The 23,318-nt window shown below is 37.2% G+C and overlaps 1 protein-coding gene across 6 annotated transcripts in view; it reads right to left on the reverse strand.

The window, feature by feature from the left end:
* Window positions 1-23,318, reverse strand: part of Bmpr1b (bone morphogenetic protein receptor type 1B) — a 360,238-nt gene that overhangs the window by 319,786 nt on the left and 17,134 nt on the right. The window lies entirely within an intron of this gene.

Genomic DNA, 23,318 nt, shown 5'->3' on the forward strand with positions numbered 1-23,318 from the left:
TGACATGCCCATGACCCTGCGCTGAAAGCACAGTCATAGTTAAAAACTGTTTTCCACTAGAAATCAGTCCATTTTTACGTTTTTTTTTTAACTTACTGATCAAGAGTTAATTGTAGGACTTTTCAGAAGCTTCAATAAGTATTCATTGTGACTCTCTAAAAGCCAGAGAGATAATCTGTTTGGTCATAGATTCCTTTTTGGAAAGAATCATTTTAAACTTCCATTAACTCTTCCTATAGAAAACAGTTTGGAAAATCTAGTTCAAAGAAATTAGGCAACTGTACAAACACTTTTTTTTTAAGAGAGAGAGAGGGAAAGGGAGAGGGAGAGGGAGAGGGAGAGAGAGAGAGAGAGAATTTTTTAATATTTATTTTTTTAGTTTTCATCGGACACAACATCTTTGTTTGTATGTGGTGCTGAGGATCGAACCCAGGCTGCACGCATGCCAGGCGAGCACCCTACCACTTGAGCCACATCCCCAGCCCCTGTACAAACACTTCTTCACTACTTGTCATGTATTATGGAATATTGACCCAGGTTTTACCTTTTGAGTTTTTAAGCCATGACCTCTTCCCTGAGAGTGCATCTTGGGGAAATGAGATTCACCACAGAAGAAATGTATTCACACATACAAAATCCAAGACAAAAGAAATATTCATCTTCTGATACTCAGAAAATAAGAATCTGCTTCAAAACCAGAGCTTTCATATTGTTATAATCTTCAAAAAAGGTTGCATAAAGCCCTCTGTTCTTTCTTTCCCATCCCTGTTGAGTTAAAATTTAAAGTCCTACATAAGGAAGACGTGAAAGGAAGAGGAAGTAGGCAATTCCTCTGGAAGAATTGTGGGAAAGAAGGGAAGAGGGGAAGAAAACACACAAGCAGCCACAGGTCCATCCTCCACTTCTCAAGAGTCCACTCGGCTCACTAGCCAAGTGACATTTGAGAGTCTTGAGTACTCGTAACAACTTGACAGAGGTCAAGTCAAAGTAAAGCAGTGCAGCCAGGTGGAGGAGACACTGAGGTTCCACTTCCTGCATAATGACAGATTACTGTGAGGGCAAACTGAACACAGCCACACCTACAAAACCGGCCAGGATGTTCATCAGGGGGAGACCACTGCCATAAACTGAAACAGCTCTAGAACAAAGCCTGCAGGGCAGCTGTGTTCAGGAGTTGCAGCCAGATGCTGGAGGGGCCTATGGTCCAGTAGGAGCCAAGGAGGAGCCTGGAATCATCAGGGGGAAATGAAAAAGAACAAACCACAAGGTCATCGTTTCCGAGTGTCAGCACTGGAGACTGATAGAGCACTATGCAATTAGGGACAGGTAATGCCCCAGAGAAATCTGCAAACCCCACCCAGCACAGCCACTACCCCATCTTGTAGAAGGTCTTTGCTCATGTTCTCTGTTCAGCACATGTACCACCCCTCACATTCAGCTCAAATTCCACTTTCACCTTTCTCTATTTTTTACCTCTGTCATCTTTCTCTTCAGTGACCTCCTTGGACAAAAGTAACTTAAGGTTAGATTGGACTTTGGGAGTTTCTCTGAGTCAGAACCCTTACTTCATTCCTGGGGAAACGTGGAAGCTCCTGGGCCAGCCTAGGGGGGCCCTCAGCAGCCCTGCGGCCCCTCACCATTGGTCCTGCTGTCACACTCCGAGGCCAGGCTACCCTCAACACACTGCGTGGTTCAGCCAGAAGCAATGACCAAAGAAAGCAGGAGGCCAAACACATCCAGTACACTCCATGTGTGCAGAACCCATCTCACTCCAATTATGGAAGATAACTACCACACATAACCAAACACAAACACCTCCCACCCCCAGGGGGAGTAGTCCTCCCTGCTAAAAACCAGAAAAATAATTTTCCAATGCTTAGCCAACATGCTTTGATATATATTCACTCATTAGTAATTATGAAATAACAGAATCCTATAATCAGAATTTTAAAAGTTTGACTTACATAGTAGAAAGTTTCACGACAGAGGGGCTGGGGTTGTGGCTCAGGGGTAGAATGCCTGCCTAGCACGTGCAAGGTCCTAGGTTCAATCCTCAGTGCCACATTTAAAAAATAGATTAAATAAAGGCATTGTGTCCAACGACAAATAAAAATAAATATTATTTTTTCACAATGGAGAAAATATATTATTTAAAACCCAAGTCAGTTGTCATTAACTCTTAGCTCTGTCAAATATCATCTTTATTTAATCCATAAATTCATTTTATCTGCTGCTCAGCAAAATAGGGTAAAAGAATAATGGGGAAAGTATTTTTGTCTCATTTTCTTCTCTCTTATTTGTATGCAAAAAAAAATTTTGATCGATAATGTAAAAGTATCTTTCAATTCCCAAATTTTTTAATAAATAATTTTAAATGATCTTCCAGTTCTCCATCATTAAGAAAAACAATTACACAGACTTAGTTCAAGTCCAATACTTATTATTGGCTGGATGATGTAAATTTCTAAAGTCTCAGGGTTTTTTGTTAATACTTAGAAAACAAGGATAAGGAGCTAGGGTCGTGGCTCAGTGGTAGACCACTTGCCTAGGATGTGTGAAGCACTGGGTTCGATCCTCAGCATCACATATAAATAAATAAAGGTCCATTGACAACTAAAAAAAAAATTTTTTTAAAAAAGGAAAAGAAGATAATAGTACTACTAATTCTTGGAGCTACGATGACAAAAGGAACTGATATATTTATACCACACAGTACCATATCTAACATGATGCAAATGTGGTAAGTAAAGGGATCTTCCAGAAGGTACCATAGGAACACAGGGGGCAAATGTAATGATGGGTGATGATCAGTCATGAGATAATGACTCCAGGTTCAGAGGAGAAAGGAAGAGGTAAAGAATTCCAGGAACTGGAGTTGTTCCACGCACAGGGAAAAAGCTAGGAAGGCTGAGTCTCGGTCCCACAGGGCATACGAAGACAATTTTCAATTCCATGGCACTCAGCTGTCCTTCCTTCTTACTATCACGTACCTCTCTGCTCTAGGTCCAAGTCTTTTCACACCCTCTGCCCGGTACACACTGTAAGATTCCTCCTACTCCTGCAAGCCTGCTCTAACTCATCTACCTACATCCACCTTCTCTTTGCTTGATTTCCTGTAAAGCTTCCAAAGCGATGAAAAAGAACTGCATTTGGCTGTACCGTGTTTTACATTGCTCTCAGTATACTTGTTTTCATACAAATCCTGTTCACACAAGTTGTAATTCTTCAAGAGCAGCAATTATATGAAAAAAATAAGAGTTAAAAAATACAGCCAATTAATTTTTAAATAATTGTTTTAGAGATTTAAAAAGGCATTTTTTTTTGGGGGGGGGAGAGAATTCTCAACCCAGTTCAGAAGGCAAAATGTCCAAATTGGATCCTTTCCATTTTACAGCTGAGGACACCAAACTCCAAAGATGGAAAGGACCGGCCCGAAGTCACACTACTAATGAGTGGCAGAGGCAAACACAATAGCAGGCAGGGCAAAAGCAACTCTCTCCTTCACAGCTGCCCCTTTACTTGAGAAGAATGCTTGGCTCATATTAGGTACTTAGTAGTCCCTGACTTATGCACCAAAAGGTCATTCACTAACCAAAGAAAATAGTAAAACAACTAAAAGACCGCAAAACAGTTGTGCTTCCCACCACAAGTAAATATCTAAATAATCCATAAAGAAAATGTCTATAATTGGGTTATTTAACAATACCTGAAACAGCAGAAAAAATAAATCATCTTCTACACACTCTTCAAACATAAACTCTGAACTAATGCAAAATCTCACATATGAATCTAAAAGCTCTTCTTGCACAAAGCATCTCTGATTATAAGTTTGTAAACCTTGCCAAAAGAGCAATTCCTGACTTAGTCTAGCCTGTGAGGCCCTGATAATAGTCTGGAATTTCTTTCTGTAGACACAGCAATGAAAGAACATCTTTTGCTAACGAGGGCAAAGAGGCAAATGAGAGAAATATGGGGTCATCCTGCAGCCCCATTTAACCGAGAACAGATTTTAGCCACAAATATTACACTATTCTGATTGAATTCCATTTAGAAAAGTGATACTGAAACTCAAATGCACTCAAACAAGGAGGAAAATCACAAATTAAAAACCCAGTCATTTTAAATTACATGAAAATGCAATTCTTCTCTTTAAAAAAAAAAAAAAAAAAAAAAAAAAAACCACAACCTGACTCTCCCTTCCTCCTTTTCCAGAGAGTCTGAGGAAGTTCTCAATGAACTCTTTCTCTGGAGTCTGAAGAATGGGTCGGCATTACTACCCAGTGCAGTGGATGTGAATTCTATTCAGCATGCAAAGATAGAATCTTTTCAGCCACCAAGAGAAAAAATCCTCATCCAGTATAAAAGGGCAGGCGGGAGGGCTATACTCAAAAATTACACTCTGCTAGTACACTAAGAGCACCAGCATTGTTCTTCTTTTGCTTCAAACTGACTAGAAGGGAAAGCTTCAGGGGTCTCAGAGAAACACACACCTAAACACTGGGATGCTCAACGAGATGGTACAACACCACCAAGACACAGATAAAGCAAACATCTTGCTGAGGCTACTGCTCCTCTTCTACTTTGGTCTCTGCATGCTGCCTTCTGGAAGAACAGTATGGATGAACAGATCCTCAGGACAAATTAATTAATCTATTTAAAACACAGCAGTGGGTGGGAACTGCAGAAGAGAAACCTTCAGAACCTATAATTCTGAGGACTCAGGGTAAATCCCACTCTGCACCTCTCAACCTCTCACACCGTCAACACCTCAGGTCATTAGCACCCTGATTACAAACTCAGCTCTGAAGCTCTGGCCTGACTGGCAGATGTCACAAATTACCACTGAGGTCAGAGGCAGCTGAACCTGCCAAAGGTCTGTCGATAAGTAAAAACATAAGTGAAGGGTGCTCCTGCTTGGCTTCGGAGATAATGTCTGTGGGAACAAGAAAATACTTTAGGGAAGGCTTGTTATGATTTCATTTTGGTGTGTGCGTGGGGAGGGTTGTTTGTTTTTTACTGGTGCATAATACTTACACAAAAGAGTGGGTTTCATGGTAGCATATTCTTCATGCACACAATATTCACTAATCAATTTCATTCTCTAGGACCTCCCACGCACAATGTGGCGGTTCCATATCTGAGAGTGGGGCACCCTGTAGGACCATGGTAGGCGACTTTATGTCTCTTTATACTAAGGCATTCCAGAGCTGTGGGACACATTTAATTGAGAATGGTAGCAACCCCTTCTAAAATTCTCAACAGCCAACACCAATTTTTGCCAGAATTGCGTTCTTATGAGAAATAATTCCACAGCAGAGATACTACTGTGTAACATAAACAATTTTAGGATTATAAACTCTTATCAAAGGAAGGGGAAATCAAAGTACATAACATACTCTGCTTAAGAGTGCTTATGCTGGCAGTAGTCTGCCTGGATTTAAATACTTCCACCACTCATTAAATTTGATCCTACTTAAAAGATTAAAATTAGATAAAAAAGTAATAATCACAATCGCAATATGTGATAAACAAAATAACTGGTGCATCTTAAGTATCAAATAAAATGCTACCTATTATGATAAAGGAGCAATGCAATTATATAAGTAGAGCTATTTCCTAGCATCAGTTCAACAAACTCATCCTCTAACCACTGAGGAAGACAGTCAAATGGCTCAAGTATGGCTCTTTGGCAGCTGCATCAATGGTTCTGGGGTTTAAAGCTATTTGCTAGTTTATTCCATGACAGTGTTTTCCAAACATGCTTAAGAAGAAGAATCATCTGGAACACGTGTTAAAAAATAAAAATCCATGGGATCCATCCCAACTCAATCAAAATGTCTTCAGAAAGGACTTAGAAATGTGCTTCTATTACCCCACCACACACACTACATCCAGGAAAGCCTTGTCATTAGGCAGATCTCGGGAACACTACATAGTCCAGGCCCCTAGGACATGATCCCACTGCATTCTTAATTGCCAAGCACAAGCTGGGCACAATTTTTGCCTCGATAGCTCCCAAACCCTTCAGTATTCATATATAAAATGTAGTTAAATCATTCCTTTTGTAATAACACATCTACCACCATACCACTTCAGCTTACCCCAAGAGACACTTAAGGAACGAGTATGTGGTATGTATGTGTACACACACACACACACTCTAATAAGTCCCCTTACCATTTTAAGTAAATCTCTATTCTGAAAAATAAAGGCTTCACTAAATCATATTTCTTACATACATCTCCCTTGAGTTCTGAGTACTCCTAAAGAAGGCAAATTATTTAAAACCTTCAACACAACACCATTAATATTTAATAAACTAGCAGACCCTATTAATCCTATTAATTACTTTGGAGGTGATTTTTGATGTTGCTTCTCTATAATCCACACAACTGTGATTGATACTGGAAATGTAATCAATGGAAATTTGGTGAAGCCCAACAAAGGCAGAGGAGCAAAACACAGGAACCGAGAGCACATAAAGAACACCTTCTTCTGCCAAAACTTCTCTTACCTTAAAGTCCGTCTTTAAGGAGATTTAAAAACAATGAAGAGATGTGTTTAAATGTCACTTATTCCATTTATTCAGTCCTGTCTTGACCTAAAACTTAACTTTTTGGTTATCCAGGCTACTCAAAAGCAGGATGAAGCCATAAACACTTGCCATAACTCTGCAATTTTACCAAACCTACTGTCGAACAGAATGGAGCCAAACTGCTGTTACAAATATTACTGTTACAAACTACTGTTACAAATATACTGTTACAAGTATTACTAAGCACATCTGCAGATGAAGTGTGTTTTTGTTTTTATTTTTTGTTTTTTGTGGGGCGGGGCCATACTGGGGATTCAACCCAGGGGCATTAGCCATGTTCCCACCCCTTTCTAGTTTTTATTTTGAGTCAGGGTCTCAATAAATTTCTTAGGGCCTAAATTGCAGAAGCTATCCTCTAACTTAACCATCACCTGTCTCAGCCTCCTGAATTACTGAGATTATATAGGCACAAGCCACTACACCTAGCAAAATGGCATTTCTGAAGTCTCGTGTAAACTTGCCTAATTTACTGACCACCTTCAAATATGCCAAGTAATATTAATACCACTTTTTAAAATGCCATAGGAGTATGACTGCACATATGGTGTGACGCTACATCATATACAGAAAAATGGAAAGTTGTGCTGCAGTTGTATACAATGCATCAAAATGCATTCTGCTGTCACATATACCTAATTTAAATAAATAAATAAGAAGGAGAAAATTGATCTGTTGAGGAAAAAGAAAGTCTCTTCACAGGCCTTTTCCCACTGCTTTTCATTTTAAATAATGTCATTGGGGATCTAGTGTTATTGTGTTATTATAATGTAATTTGAAGTGGGAAATGTAGCAATAAGCCTACATTTTGAGTCTCCGTTTAGTTCAAGTGTTATTGAGCACCATATTGTATAAGGTCCTAGGGATATAATTAAGATATCCTCTCTCCTATGGAGTTCTTATAGTGCACTAGTAGAATAAAAAAAATAGTTTCAGGATGGAATAAAACCAGTAATAGATGTGCACATGTTTAAGTACTTTCTGGTTCACAAATGTATTTATATGAAATAATACTTATAGAAATGAGCGTTTGCATTGTGGTATTTTTCTTGCAATTTGTTCATTATAAGGCAAAAACTACATGAAAAAGGAAATTTTAAAAGAATGCAGAGACAGACCAGTTCTTACAACTTGACATTTTCAACATTCATTTTCTATGAATGTTGGTAGAAGGTGAAGATTGTAGGTATTGTTTTTCTCACACTTGATTAAAGTAATATCTTTTTAGACCTCTCTTGGCGAGTCTCAGAGTAATTCATGCCTTAGATTTCCGACAGTTATTTACAATTTCAATTATAAATGATTAGGCTTTTTTACCTCAGGATTTTGTGAAACATTGAGATGACACCACCATTTTAGCTTTCATACCTAATAGTGAGAAGACACTTTCGCACCTTCAATTTATGTTAGGCATAATGTTTCTAGTTAAAAAAAATCACTGTAATTTTATCTGTTTATGATTACATATACTTTCTCCAAGTGTCATTAAAACATGGGTTAAGGTTACATTTATCATCACAAGATAATTGTAAAACAGTGATTCAATGTCAAGCATGCAATCAGGATTTAACTTAATTGAATAATTGAGCATCAACACCTTGTTACTTACATTTCAATTCAGTAGAAACTGTGCCTAGCAGTTTTCTACTGCATTTATTAATATTTAGAAGGATGCCATGAGTTTTAAAAGTAAAGACATTCACATGTTGCCATCATTATTCATGTATCCTATTAGATGTCTTTGGAAATTAGAAAAAAATGAAAGAAGAAAAAATGTATGAATACCTTTACAAAATTTCTTTTTTCTAAAATAAATAAATAAATAAAAATAAATGTGATAGGATGGGCTGGGGTTGGGGCCGGGGCTCAGTGGTAGAGCGCTCACCTGGCATGCTATGAGGCACTGGGTTCTATCCTCAGGACCACATAAAAATAAAATAAAGATACTGTGTCCACCTACAACTAAAAATCTATATATTTTTTAAAAAAATGTGATAGGAATCTACAAAACAAAATTCAAACAGCAAAGTCTGAGGCTATTCTACATCTCTGCAGTCATATTAATGTACCAAGTATGGTATAATATTTTGCTTCCTTTAAATATTAACCTAGAGCTAAACTATTTTTGGAAATGAGTTTCAGTAAGAGATTTGCTATACATCCTTCCATACAAAAGGTTATAACACATGTTCCCTTTTTCTGGAGCTATTTAACTAATGCTGTTGCTTCATGATAGTAATCATTTTATGCAGAATCCATTGATTGTTGTTTTGGGTAATTCTCAGGTAAGTTTTGTGTATCTATGGTTGTTTATGAACATTGTTTAAAGAAGAAAGTTGTTATATTCATAATCGATTCTGCTTCAAAATTCTTATGTAACTAGCTAAAAATTACATTTTTACAGTATCTTCTCAATTAACCTAAAGAAGTCAGATGCAGTGGTACAATCTTTTAATTCCAGTGACTTGGGAAACTGATCCTTGGGAATCTGAGGCAGGAGAATTACAGTTTTAGGCCAGCTGAGGTAACTTAGCAAGATCCTGTCTCAAAATTAAAAATTTAAAGGGCTGAGGGTGTAGCTTAGTTGTAGAACACCCCTGGGTTCAATCCCCACTACCACAGGGTAGTAGGGGAAGGAGTCAATTAACCTAAAGAATGTTTAATTGGAAAATTCAACTCTAACACAGCCAAGGACTGAAAAGCAAATTAAACAAAGCTACCAAAGCAATAAAAGATGTCAGATAACACATACACTGAGGCTGAGACACTTGAGTCTCTTGGCATCAGATTAAAGCACTTATTTTGCGCATAAATCTGATTTTTTTCCCCCAAGGACTCAAAGCAGTAGAAGCAGCAAAAAGTAAGAGTGTGAGTGTGAGAGTGTGTGTGTGTACGCGTGTACACATGGGGCAGGGGAGGGAGAGAAAGGGAGGTAATGAGATATGTACGTTGTATTTCAGAAAAAAAAAAGGTGATAAAAATGAAATAAAGAAGGGGACTCAGTATGGACCAAAAACAAAAAGAAATCCTGCAGCCATATACTAGCTGACAAAAATCAAAGCCACAGAACAGACAAAAGAATGGAGCCCCAAGAACACTCCGAGTAGGGATAAACTGGCACATGTACATCAGAGATCCTTATGAGAGTTTTTAAAGGTATATCCATAACAATGACTGAGTGAGTAATCAAGAGACTGAATTATGTCCAATACAACCTGTTGTATGAGGCAAGAAAATATACATTTAAAGCAATCTTATAAGAAAAGTTTAAATATTTAATGGTCAGAAAGGTAAAGCTGAATACCTGAAAAATTATCTTGATTTGAATATTCCATTATTTAAATATGACAGATAAATGAGGAACAACTTGGTTGGGGGTTCTTGAAGAATTTACACATCTTTTACAACAGATTGTAAATCACCTAAGTGCCAAGTAATGAAAGACTTAGGCCACTGATCAAAGGAGGAAAGGATAGTTTAACAATAATGAGCAAATACGGGATTACAAAATAAAGTTTTATTCATTTCAGAAGATAAATGGGGGGTGGGGAAGAGTGGGGGAATTAGATTGAGGAGGGAGTGGGAGAAGAGAGAAAAAGGAGAGAGAAAGAGTAGGAAAGTTAAATATTAGAGAATCAAATTATTAAAACAGGTGAGACCTCATCCAAGCTAATTTTGGTTAGCTCTTCCTACCATATTGACTTTGGAATAAAAGGCATTTCACAATACAAAACTGAAGTGGTGGCCAATAGGAAAAAAAAAGTGGAGAATGACGTCTATTTTATTTCTATTTATTCGCCTATGTTCATACTTTCTCAAATAAATTAATTCAGATAGCAAGTATCTTTGCAAGCCATTGGAAGACTCAACACGTGCATGTTCATGATTTAGAATTTCACAAGAGCACAACTGAAACAGAACTTCGCCCTAAGTAAATAAGTTTATAACTCTTTTAGGGATATTTGTAGAAAAGGTAAAACATCACTCTAAAAATATGGAGCCGTGACCATTCCCAGACTCCATAGAAATGAAAATCCCAGATCTACTCCCCCCGTCCAAAAAAAAAAAAAAAGTCTTCATGGTAATACTGAATAATAAAAAGATTTACTTGGGAAGGTAGATGTCAAAATTGACAATTTCACAGTAAAACTATTTAAAAAGTTCCTACAGGCAGTGCAAGAATGTCAGTCACGGAATATTATAGAAAATTTCACAAAACAGAGGACAACTGAACTACTAATCAGCATTCATCATCAAGCATCTGTCTCATCAATGAGACCAAAAAGGAAGGAGAAGGAGAAGGAGAAGGAGAAGAGGAGGAAAAGGAGAAGAAGAAGAAGAAGAAGCCCACCACCACCACCACCACTAAACTAAAAAGTGCCTTGTATTTTTGCTTAAAAGTGACCAACATTAGAACTAAAACTGCTCTAAAAATATCTCCTCACTTTTTTAAAAAGATGCCAAGATTAAAAAAAATTTACTCTTTCTCAATAAATTCCAGGAAGATATAACTTTGGATTAAACAAACTGAAAGTGAAGAGACTGAATGTAGACAAGAGAAAACCACAGAATGCCCCGCACTCCCTTTACCAGCTCCTCTGCAGAAAGTCAGGTAGATCCAGGCCAGGGCTGGGCACAGAGAAAGAGGGAGAAAGCATCAAAAATGGATCATCAGATATGGAAATCATAGGCCTGCTGTCTAGTCTTCCCACCTCCAGAACTCAAATACCCCACCCAGCAATCCATCCCCAACACACAATAGTCATCTTCCAAAAACTGGCTAATCCACCATGTCACAACTGTAACAACTCACACCAGCTCACCCTGGCACACATCAAGTATTTTATCCCACTTTTCCTTCAATCAAAAATTAAGGGGCTGGGGATGTGGTTCAAGCGGTAGCGCACTAGCCTGGCATGTGTGTGGCCAGGGTACGATCCTCAGCACCATGTAAAAAAATAAAATAAAGATGTTGTATCCACTGAAAACTAAAAAATAAATATTAAAAAAATTCTCTCTCTCTTAAAAAAAAAAAGATCATGACTTTGCCACTCAAATCTCATTTTTTTTCCATTTCTCCTAAAATCTCAGTTTACCAAGCTGCTCCAGTTCCTCACTAAAGGATAGCTTTTCCAATTTTAATAGCACAAAGGAGGCTGCTATGCTCCATCTGGAATAACATACACCCCTCTCAGCCCAGGCAGCGAGTTCAAGCTCCTCCTGCACAATACAGAAATGCTGAATGGCAACACTGAAGCTCAGAATCCTGCTCTGAGGGGGAAAAAGGATGAGCATCTTCTGTCTGTTAGTCACTCCAGGGTGTTAACTTCCTCATGCTTCCAGGTTGTGCCTCCTGCTGTGCTCTGCTCCTCCATTTCTAAGGAAAACATTGCCATTCCTTTCAGGTGTTGCCTGAACACCCAAACTACTGCAACTCCTGCTCCAGTGCAGGTGACCAGAGCTGCCAACAGCAGGGCCCTCTTCTCCCCACAAGAGAAGTGAGAGAAGATGAAGAAATGGCAGAGGCAGGCTCCCACCGGTGAGACAGGAGAAATCCGGGATCTGTGCTGACGAGGAAGGCACCAGCAGGTGTATCTCAGATCTAGGGGGCACACAAATTGGAATCCACTTAACTTGATGAATTGTGACCTTATTGTGACCTGTGAGAAACAAGGATGTCCACCTTCTTCTCCAAGACAGGAGGTGCAAGTGTAATTTTCCATGGTGATAACTTGCACTTGCCTAAAAAGACATTCAGGAAAACAAGACACAATTATGCCTTTTGCATCTGGTCCTATAACTTTGTATTTATCATCTCCCTCCTCCATCTCCCATCTTGTATGACCAGCACCCAGACCTTTTCTCCCTAGGAGCCTGGGCCTGTAATTGCCCTGCCTTTGTCAAACTAGACTTCTTCACATTATCCATTTGGTTACCACTAAGCAGAGAAACACCTGAGATGGCTCGGTGATCCCGGCTGGCCAGAGATTTCTCCCTATCCCCACTGTGCAATAGTAAGCTCAACTCCTTCTGGTGTTCAAGATTCATTGGTCTAGCCAACACTTCTATCATGCCTGTTGGGGCACCATCAAAAGCACACACATGGTAGTCACAACTCCCAGTCACAAGAATTCTTACTGCATCCTCTGGCTAAAGTGTTCCTCACCTGACCCTCCAGGAATCAGGACCTGTGGGAGAGCCTAAGATTTCAGAAACAAGAAACACAGAGCCTGCATGTGGATAACTAAGGCAGAGCACAGAAAGTAAACCCAGCTTCCACCCCTTGATGTCTTGATTCTTTTATTCTGTTAGCAATTCACATGTGGTACATTCAACTCCGCAGAATTGACCACAAGCTGCTGTCCTTACTGAACATTGCTTCCTTTCCAGAGGACACTCCACTCTTCTATCCAGATGCTTCTAGGTATTGGGAAACATGATGAGACCCATGAAACCTGTGACCAGGAGCTCAAGTGTAAAACAGATTCAAGGGAACACCATATGGACTACCACACTTATATTATAGGGGAGGAAAAACTGCTTTTCCTTCTACTCCTCTGAGTTCTCAAGAAGCTGGGATCCTGTACCAAAAGACTAACAGGAGAAAAGAACACAGATTGATTTTACATGGCACAGGAGCCACTGCATAAGGAACTAAAGAGGCTAATCATTGCTAAACCTGAGCATTTTGATGTTAGGCTTGGTGAACAGTCAAAATTTGCACAAAAATGTGATAGGACAAGGTGAGCTATGTGTAACAAACTGGGAGAATCTTAGTAAAGCCTGTTCATTTGGTTTCCTCTCAACATCTTTACATCCCTCCATCCTCAGAGGCAGGGATGTTCTCCTCTGTTGGGGAGGTGGGGTCGTCTAACATAAGGGTCTTATAACCTACTTGAAGAAAAAGGTTGAGAAAGATCAGAAAGTCACCCGGCCACTTCACAAATTCCTTCAGTTTAAAATATTCAAGGTATCATATTTTGGGTAATGTGTCCTGATATATTAGTTGATACATTAGGCAATCAGTGGATTACACTCTCAGAGGGTTTTGAATCTCTTTAGGCAAGGAAATTAAAACTTCTATTATTATTTTTTTTTTGTGTGTGTGTGTGTGTATGTGTGTGTGTGTATCAGTTCTGGCAAAGAAACTAAATTGCCTCTTTCAAAGACATCCAAGATAACTCATCTGCCATCAAGTGGCTGGCCAGATTCTATAAAGTGGCATCATATCCAGGGCTCAATGTCACCCCCAGCTGCAGAAACAAGAAACACAGAGCCTGCATGTAGATAACTGAGGCAGAGCACAGAAAGTAAACCCAGCATTCAGCCATAAGCTTAGCAGTGTACTCCTTGCTGCCTCAGTGAAGGGATGTACTGGAAGAGATAAGTGGTTGGTCCTCAAGTTTTAGAAACTGTACCCTTAATATTCCTTCCCACTAATAATTTTGACCCATTCCTCAATAATATACCTAGAAAATTCTGACAGTTTATGTGCTCTTGCCAGAATATTTAATCCAAAGGCATGGTTAGGTACCCAAATAATAAGGAATTTTCCCCATCACAGGCCTATATTCCACCCTTTATTATCCTCAAGATCTACTCCCACAAATGTTCCTACAACCCCTAAAAACATGTACTAGCCCTCAATTGTTTTATGACATATAAGTCTAGTTCTCCCAGAGTGAGAAACGTAAATCCCCAGTTAGCTAATGCTGAGGCCCTATAATAGGCTAGTCAGTCTGAAAGTTGTGAGAAATAGTGTGGATTAATATTGAGAAGAATAAGCATCATCTTACAAAGCACCTCCAGGTAAGGTCACTGCATAGAATCCAAAAAAATAAAGTGCTATATTCCCCTAGTGAAAAGATTCAGGGAAATTTGAGAGTTCAGTATTATCAAGCACATCCATCCAAATTTCCAGGTCTCATTTATGTTTTCACTACTAAAGCCCTGCCTTTAACATAAATGATCTGTCAAAATTGTATGTTTAGCCTAACTTTGCAGTGTTTACATCCTCCTTATAATTATTATACTGAGACTGATTTTCAGCACAGTCTTCTCTGTTCGTGCAGCAATGAAGTCTCTCTGAAAGCAATTACAGCAGCCTTCTGGCTTTCACAGTATGACTTAAGTTCATTACCAATTGCCCGGAGTCCATCTTTTCTTTTCTTAAAGCCTCTAATGCTGCCAAGCACCAAAATCCTCCTAGCTATTCATGCCCCCTCTTTTAATCAGGTGCAGCAGCCACATGTCTTGCCTTTCACCCATACATCACACCAAATAATCATAGTTGAAAACTATAGTCACTGTGATGTCATCATATGCCAGGGGTCATCATTAGCTCCCTTACAACCAGAAGTAATCATGGCCTTCAGAGAAGAAAGCAATCCATTTATATAACCTCATCCCACATGTCTATTTTTTAGGAACATAATTAGTTAGAATTATTTTTGCCTAAATTCCCTAGAAAACAGATTTGAGACAAGTTATATGCCTTTTTTTTTTTTTTTTTTTTTTTTTTTTTGGTGACTACCAGCAAGACAAAGTGAAAATAACGAGGAGATGGGGCAGAACAGAAGGGAAAACAACTGTAAGGCAGGACAATTAATGATTAGCTTTAACCTTACAAGAAAACATGGCTGATTGCAAGCCACAAAGAATATCTCCATAAAGTCTAAGTGGAGATGGTTATCTCCCAGCTCCTTCCTATCCCCCACCACCCACTGGTCAGTTTTTGTGCCACAGCATGACAACTTCCTGGAATTACAATGTTACTCCATCTGATTCCTCTAAGCAGAGGCAGGGTAAGTTTGAGGTTGTGGAGGTCCAGATGGATCAGACCTCAACTTGGATTTGCAGTGGCTCCTACCCCAGAGATCATACGAAAGATGCACCAGGGCTGGGGTTGTGGCTTAGCAGTAGAGCGCTTGCATAGCTCATGTGAGGCACTTATTGATCCTCAGAAACACATAAAAATAAAATAAAGGTTATTGTGTCCACCTACAACTAAAAAACATATTTTTGAAAAAAAGAAAGAAAGATGCATCAAAGCTTATAGGAGGAAGCTAGGATGACCTCTGGCTTCAAAGATAAAGTTACAATGAAAACGTCCAGGGCTTTAAAATCATGGTGTCCTGAGCTTCTGCTGGGGCTACTCTACAAAGGAAGTATAATAAGAAACTGAGTTCTAAGGACAAAGAAATGAATCTGAGGATAGAGAAAAACTGAACCAAATATAAATTCTATGCCAGTATACACTAATATTTAGGCAAAAGAAAAAAAAATCCTGGGGGCAAACACTTTGAAAACTCAGGTTAAAGAGAAAAAGAAGTCCTGAAAACCACTCTAACAAATAAACCTAATCAGTAACTTAAAACTAATCCCACATGTTCAGACAAATTTACAAAATTCTATCAAACTTTCAAAGAACATGATGTTCTAATCTTACATAAATTCATCTAAAAAAATGGAAAAGTAAACTACATTCCCCCACCTCATTCCATTAGGTTAACACACCTGATTCCTAAGTCTCTCATGGAAATTAGGAAACAATAAAATTAAAAGCTAATTACACAAAATCCACTTCTGCAACAGCAGTATAAGGACTTCCACTGACCCACTCCTTAGCCAAAACAACAATGAGTAAAATTTTAAAAAATAAACACTTAAAAAACCTCTGGAAATTATCATAAGATCATTAAGCAAAGCAAGAAGCACTCATACAGAAAAAAAACTAACCAGTGAATCTGTGGTCCTCTAGACACAATCCACCACACTTACCCTATCCCACAGCTTAACCTGAGGGAAACTTCACTCCCTGTCAATGTGGCAAAGACAATGTGGATCCTTCTTTCTTTAGCTCTCCTACCCAGCTTAAACTCTCTTGCTAGGTAGGAGAGGCACCCATATTTCTCTTATTTTTAATTCTAAGTTGCAATGGCTAAATTCCTGGTGAGCACAGCCAAGAGATAACAGAGAGAGCTCTGCTAAAACCACTATCACCCCAAGGTAACTTGTGCACATGCCCAAGGCTGCATCCTCTGAGACATGACATCAAAGACTTCACCTTGCTGAAAGAAAATAACTGAAACAGTCAAGTCACTGAACAAATAAGCAAATAACAAAAATAAGTACCAGGGACAGGAGGAATTGGATCCAAATTTTGCAATATGTTTCCTAAAAGGTCCAAGTCCCAACAAAAATGTTTTAAACGTAGAAAGAATAAAGTGGAAAAAAAAAAAAGCAGCACCAAAAGGGGGAAAAAAAAAACAGCACCAAAAACTATCTGTGGGATAGCCTGGAGTTTACCAAGTAGCCACTATAAACATGTTCAAACAACGAAAGGAAGCCACGCTTAAATGAAAGACGTTGTGATGACAAGGTCTCATCACCTAGGGACTATCAGAGGAGAAAGGGAACTATTTTAAAATGGAAATTCTGGAAATAAAAACATAGTAAAGGATATAAGAAATGGGTTTTCTTTTACTTTTTTGAACTGCAAAAGAAAATAAACTAGAAGAAGGTCAACAGATTATACAGCCTAAAGAGCAGGTTTTAATAATGAAGAAAAATAAGCAGAGTGTAAGAGCAAGGTGGAACACCATATACCACACATTCCAAATGGGACAACCAAAAAGACAGGAGAGGGAAAAAGAAACAAAAATAAATTTGGAATGCATTCTACTGTCATGTATAACTAATTAAAACAAATTTTAAAATTAAAAAAAAAAGAAATTTAGAAGAAATAAATGCTGCAAACTTCCCAAGTTCATGAAATACTAATTAAAAACAATAATCCAGGAAGCTCACAGTTCCAGCAAAATATACACAGAAATCCACACCCAGATACATCATACTAAAATTACTAAAAGACAAAAATATGCATTAACAGTTGAATTATTTCTCATCAGAAATGACAGAAGCCAGAAGGCACTGAATTTACAATACTAAAAAAAATCTAAAAGAAAAAGAACTGTCGACCATGAATCTCATAACCATCAAAGTTATCTTTCAAAAATAAGATTGAAGTTCCAGGTGGGTTGGGACACACCTGTAATCCCAACAACTCTAGAGGCTGAGGCAGAAGGATCACCAGTTCGTGGCCAGCCTCAGCAAGTTATCAAGGCCCTAAGCAACTTAGTAAGACCCTGTCTCAAAATAAAAAATAAAAAGGACTGGAGATGTGGCTCAGTTGTTAAATACCCACAAGATCAATTATCTGTACAAAAAAAAAAAAAGATAAAAAGCCAGGTATAAACCTTATTACCATGGATTAAGCAACCTTTTTGTCAATATGATATATGATGGTTAATCTAGGTTGCCAACTTGACTAGATTAAGAGACACCTAGAAAATTGGTAAAGTTGCCAGGCCCAGTGGAGCACACTTATAACGCCTGTGACTCACAGAGCTGAGACAGGAGGATAAAAAGTTCAAGACCAGCCTCAACAACTTAGCAAGATCCTACCTCAAAATTTTTTTAAAAAGTAAAAAGGCTGGAAATGTGGCTCAGTGATAAAGCACCCTTGGATTCAATTCCCAGTACCAAAAAAAGGAAAGAAAATTGGAAATTGGTAAAGCATATTTCTAGGAGTGTCTTAAGAGGGTGTTTCCAAAGACACTAGGCTATGGGTCAGTGAACTGAGTAAGAAGACCTGCCTGAAATGTAGTCAGCATCATCCAATGCTCTGGAGGGCCAGAAAGAACAAAAAGCAGAAGGGAGAAGGTCATGTATGTACATATTTAATCCTTCTTGAGAAGCAATGCTTTATTACTGCTGCCATTGCTAGTGAACAACAGCCTTTAAATATGGACTTGTGCCAGCAACTCACCTGGGGGCTTCCAGACTTTCAGCCATGAATGGAGGCTACATCACTGATAAATGGCTTCCAGCTTGTTGGATTGGGCAGCTACTAGTTTCCCCGACTCTCCTAGTTGCAGACTGCCATGTGGGAATATTCAGCCTCTGATCATGTAAGCCAAGCTAATAAATTCCCTCTTATAATTATAAATATTTTATTGGTCCTGTTCTTCAAGAGAACCCTAATACATGATACAAACATGATATCAAAGTATAAATAACAGAAAAAAATAGATGAGGTGACCATTGTTGAAATTCAAAATGAGTCTGCTTCCAAGGACATCATTAAGAAAATAAAACAATCCAGAGAATGGGAGAACTTATTTGCAAATCATGTATCTGAAATGTAACATATTTAGAATATATAAAGAACACTTATAATTCTATAATGAAAAACGTTTTTTATTGTTCTAGATAGTTACATATGACAGTAGAATGCATTTTGATATATCATACATAAAAGGAGCATAACTTCACATTATTCTGGTCGTGCATGATGTATTATTACATTGGTCATGTAATCATATATGCACAATTCTACTATCATTCCTGTCCCCTTACCGCCTCCTCTCTGTACACTCCCCTCCACACAATCTGAAGTACCTCTTTTCTTCCCTAGCACTCCTGCTTATTGTGAATTAGTATCTAAATATCAGAGAAAATATTTGGCCTTTGGTTCTTTGGGGTTGGCTTATTTCGCTTAGCATAATATTCTCCAGTTCCATCCTTTACCATCAAGTGCCATAATTTCATTCTTCTTTAGGGCTAAGTAATTGTGTATATATACCACATTTTCTTAGGTTGCCCTTCAGTGTAGTTTTGATTTACATTTCTGTAATTGCTAGAGATGAATAACCCAGTTTTTAAAATAAGCAAAGGATCTGAATAGACATTTCTCCAGAGAAGTCATATTAATGGCCAATAAACACATGAAAAGATTCTTGACAACATTAGACATCAGGAAGATGAAAGTCAGTATCATAAGAAACTACAGATTTTCCTACATCTTGAGTTTATTCCTGTAAATTTAATGAAATTATTTATCAGTGGTAATGATCAGTATTTGTAAAAAGCAAAAACTATTTTTTCCCTTTTTTTTATATCAATGGAGTTTTATCCAGTCATAAAGAAGAGTGAAATTATGTCATTTTCAGGAAAATGGTTAGAACTGAACAGCATTATATTAAGCAAAATAAGCCAGACTGAGAAATTTGAGGGGAATATGTTTTGTCTCATAGGTGGAAGTTAGAAAAAGCAGGGAGAAAGGTATCTTATGAAAGCAGAAGAGAGAATTATTTTTCTTTCTTTTTCCTGTTGTAAATAAAAAAATTTTAAAAATCCACTTCCTCAAAACTACTTAAACTTTTGGGCCTTTCACACTGTTCTGTTTTTTAGATTTTTTTTTAGTTTTTTGGTTTTTGTGGAGTGCTTATTCTCTTGAGTCTATATTATAGAGATTTCACAGCTGTAACTATATTATTTATTAACAAATTTATCTACAAACAAATAAAATTAAATATATACCCTTTCAATAGAATTATAAATTAGACTGACTTGACTGGAAAGCAATGTGTTGCCACATATGAAAGTTTTCATATAAGTATTCCTAAAACAAAACAGATAAAAATCTCTTCATAAATATGTTCACTATGGCATTATTTATGATAAAAATGTACACAATGTCTTCCAGACATTAATTAAAATAATATTTTAAGCATATTTAATATCATGAGGAAAAATTTCTAGCAAAAAAAACAAAACACAAAATCAAGGTGGTAATTTCCCACTTTTGCTAACATTTGAAAGAATGCATGAGAAAACATTAAAGGACCACCAAATTGGTAAAAAGCAACAGGCTCCAAGTGGTACACTGTCAAGTGGTTTGTTTGTTTTCTCTTTCTTGACCTCTTCCCCTTTAAGAAGTTTCATTGTACTCATTTAATAATCTTGCAGAAGCAAGACATAGTGATAAATTAATGCATCCTGGACTTTAAGGTATTACAAGTTTTATTTTCCATCAGTTCTGCAATGTAATACAAAATTTAAATTTAAATTTTTTTCTCCAGATTTCACTAAATAATTTTAAATGAATGAGGTACCAAAATTCCTTTCCAAAACAAAAAAATAAAAGTCAATTAAAGAGCTACATTTTCTAAAGAACCTTCTGAGATCATTAAGGCAAAGAAATTAAAGAGAGAGAGAGAGAGAGAGAGAGAGAGAGAGAGAGAGAGAGAGAGAGAGAATATTAAAGTACTTCAAGTTTATCAGTTCAGTGAGCAAAATAATACCAGAATTTTCCTAGAGTTAGTTTTCACTTCCTAAAAGAGAAATCAAAACAGGGAGAGAGGAAAGGAGGCACAATTGTCCTCAGCAAGAGAGCTATTTAATACTTCCAAAGACTTTTCTGTCTTTCTTCCATATAGATAATATATAAATTATTAAAATGATTTTTAAAGTAATCTTCACCTAGCCAGACGCAGTGGTACACACCTATAATTCCAGGTACTCAGGAAGCTGAGGCAGGAGGATACAGATTCCAGGCCTGGCTCAGCAACTTAACAAGGCCCTGTCTCAAAAAATAAAAAGGACTAAGGATATAGCTCAGCAATAGAGCACTCCTGGGTTCAATCCCTAGTACTGAAAACAAAAACACAAACCTATGCCTGAAAATTATTTTAATACACAGGGAATAGGTGAAGAGATAAAAACAAAAGTTTCAAAAGGGAAACTTTCAGACTTTCAAAGAAAAATGCTTAATTTCCAGTTGTAGTAATAATATTTGAAACAGATGTCTATCTACTTTCAAATCCAAACTGGATCATGGCTTACACAGTTTAATAAAACTTTAATTAAGTCTCCACAACAGTGTAAACTGATCATGTCATGCAACTAAATACTGGCTTAATATTAGCATCTCTTCAAGGCCCAGTAATGCTAAAGTTAACCAGACTTTTCATAATTCATCCAAGAGAAAATGTCATTCAAATTAATAAAAATATACAATTCAGCTTCTTATTTCAATACATAAACTTTTCTTGAGAAGCAAGCATTTGAAATAGACATGGAAGAATCCAAAATTGAATAAGCAGGGAAGGAAGTAACTTTCTATGTAAAAAGTTCTTGAACATCTGTGAGCTAAAAATGTTTGCAGTTGGAAACATTTTGTAAAAAAATAATTACTTAATCAATTGACTTCATAAATTTTCTTCTTCTATTTTAGTAAGAAAATCTTATGTAGTAACCCAGTAGAAAGAGTGTCAAAGCCACATAAAGATATTTAAAACAAAAGAGGAAACATTTATTGAACTTTTACTATGTGCTAGGTAGTACTCCAAGTACTTAATTCCTACAGCATCCTTACTGAATAGGTATTATTATTTTTACTTTAGAGGTGGAAGAGCCAGAATACAAATCCTAGTATCAACTTTCAAAGTCTGATATAACTTCAGCCAAAACAAAAAAAAAATAATCTTTCCTATTCCATATCTGAAACAATGCATTTTTTAAAAAAAAAATTAGTTGCAGTTGAACACAATACCTTTATTTTATTTATTTATTTTTATGTGGGGCTGAGGATGGAATCCAGAGCCTTTCACATGCTTAGCAAGCTACAACCCCAGTCCCTCTGAGAATGCATTTTTAAAACAAATATTACCAATGATACATTTTTTAATCCTAAGGTTTTTCACATATTTTCAAAATTAAAATTTCTAAAATTACAAGAAATCAAGGTTATAATCACATTAAAATCAGTCAACACTGACCAAGCATCTTTTGGACTTCATTTTCCATACTGTGAAAAACAGAAACAGGTTTTGGTATTCAATACAGCTCAAACTGAAAGGATGGATGTACTTTAACATTGAAGACGCTAGTAATTACAAATTGATAGAGTGCAGAGTACATAAGAACAGGAGGGGTGGAGACAATGGGAGGGACTGAGTCCAATACAATGTGATTAACACACTATTTTCTAAAAGTGAATTATGAATTGGGCAAGTAAGAAGAATAGAAGCACTATAAAAAACACATGAATAATATTGGACATTTGGGCATAAGTTATCGGATTATTTTGTTCCTTTTCAATCCACCTGCCAAGAAAACAGTCCACAAAAAGAGAGCCATCTTCTTCTGGTTCCCATTTTCTCATTCTAATTCAAAAGTTTTAGTATTATGAACTCTAACCCATTTGCTATGAATAAAAACATTTTTAGTGTTTCCTTAGAATTCCAATTTTTCTCCCCTTATATAAAAGCAAAAAACATTCATACAAATTTGCACCTCACTTTATGAGAGGCTTCCCACCTTCCATTAAAGCAAATGCTCTAGGATGAAATTTTAGGGACTCTGATGATCTATCTTCTCATTACATTTCAGTTAAATTGATAAGGGTAATTTTCCCATTGGCACATACTGACATACTGTAAGGAAAGGTTGAACATTAGCATGCTGGGACTAAAAACTTGGTATGGATAATCTAGAAAACACCACTGAGATCCCCACATACATAAAAATAATAAAGTTGACTACTGTATGAAAATATAGTCTCTTCAGAGGAAATTATCCATAGATTTGAAAATATTAAGATATCAAGTTTCCCAGACACTTAAAGGGTATCAGGACAAGCGCGAGGCACTGGGTTCAATTCTCAGCACCACATGGAAATAAAAAATAAAGGTACTGTATCTACCTACAACTAAAAAATATGTGTGTGGGGGCTGGGGTTGTGGCTCAGTGGTAGAGCACTTGCCTAGCATGCATGAGGCACTGGGTTCGATTCTGAATACCACATACAAATAAATAAAATAAAGGTCCATCAACAACTTAAAAAATTTTTTTTTTAAAAATGTGTGTGTGTGTGTGTGTG

This window comes from Ictidomys tridecemlineatus, chromosome 9 (genome assembly GCF_052094955.1).
Source record: "Ictidomys tridecemlineatus isolate mIctTri1 chromosome 9, mIctTri1.hap1, whole genome shotgun sequence".
Taxonomy (NCBI): domain Eukaryota; kingdom Metazoa; phylum Chordata; class Mammalia; order Rodentia; family Sciuridae; genus Ictidomys; species Ictidomys tridecemlineatus.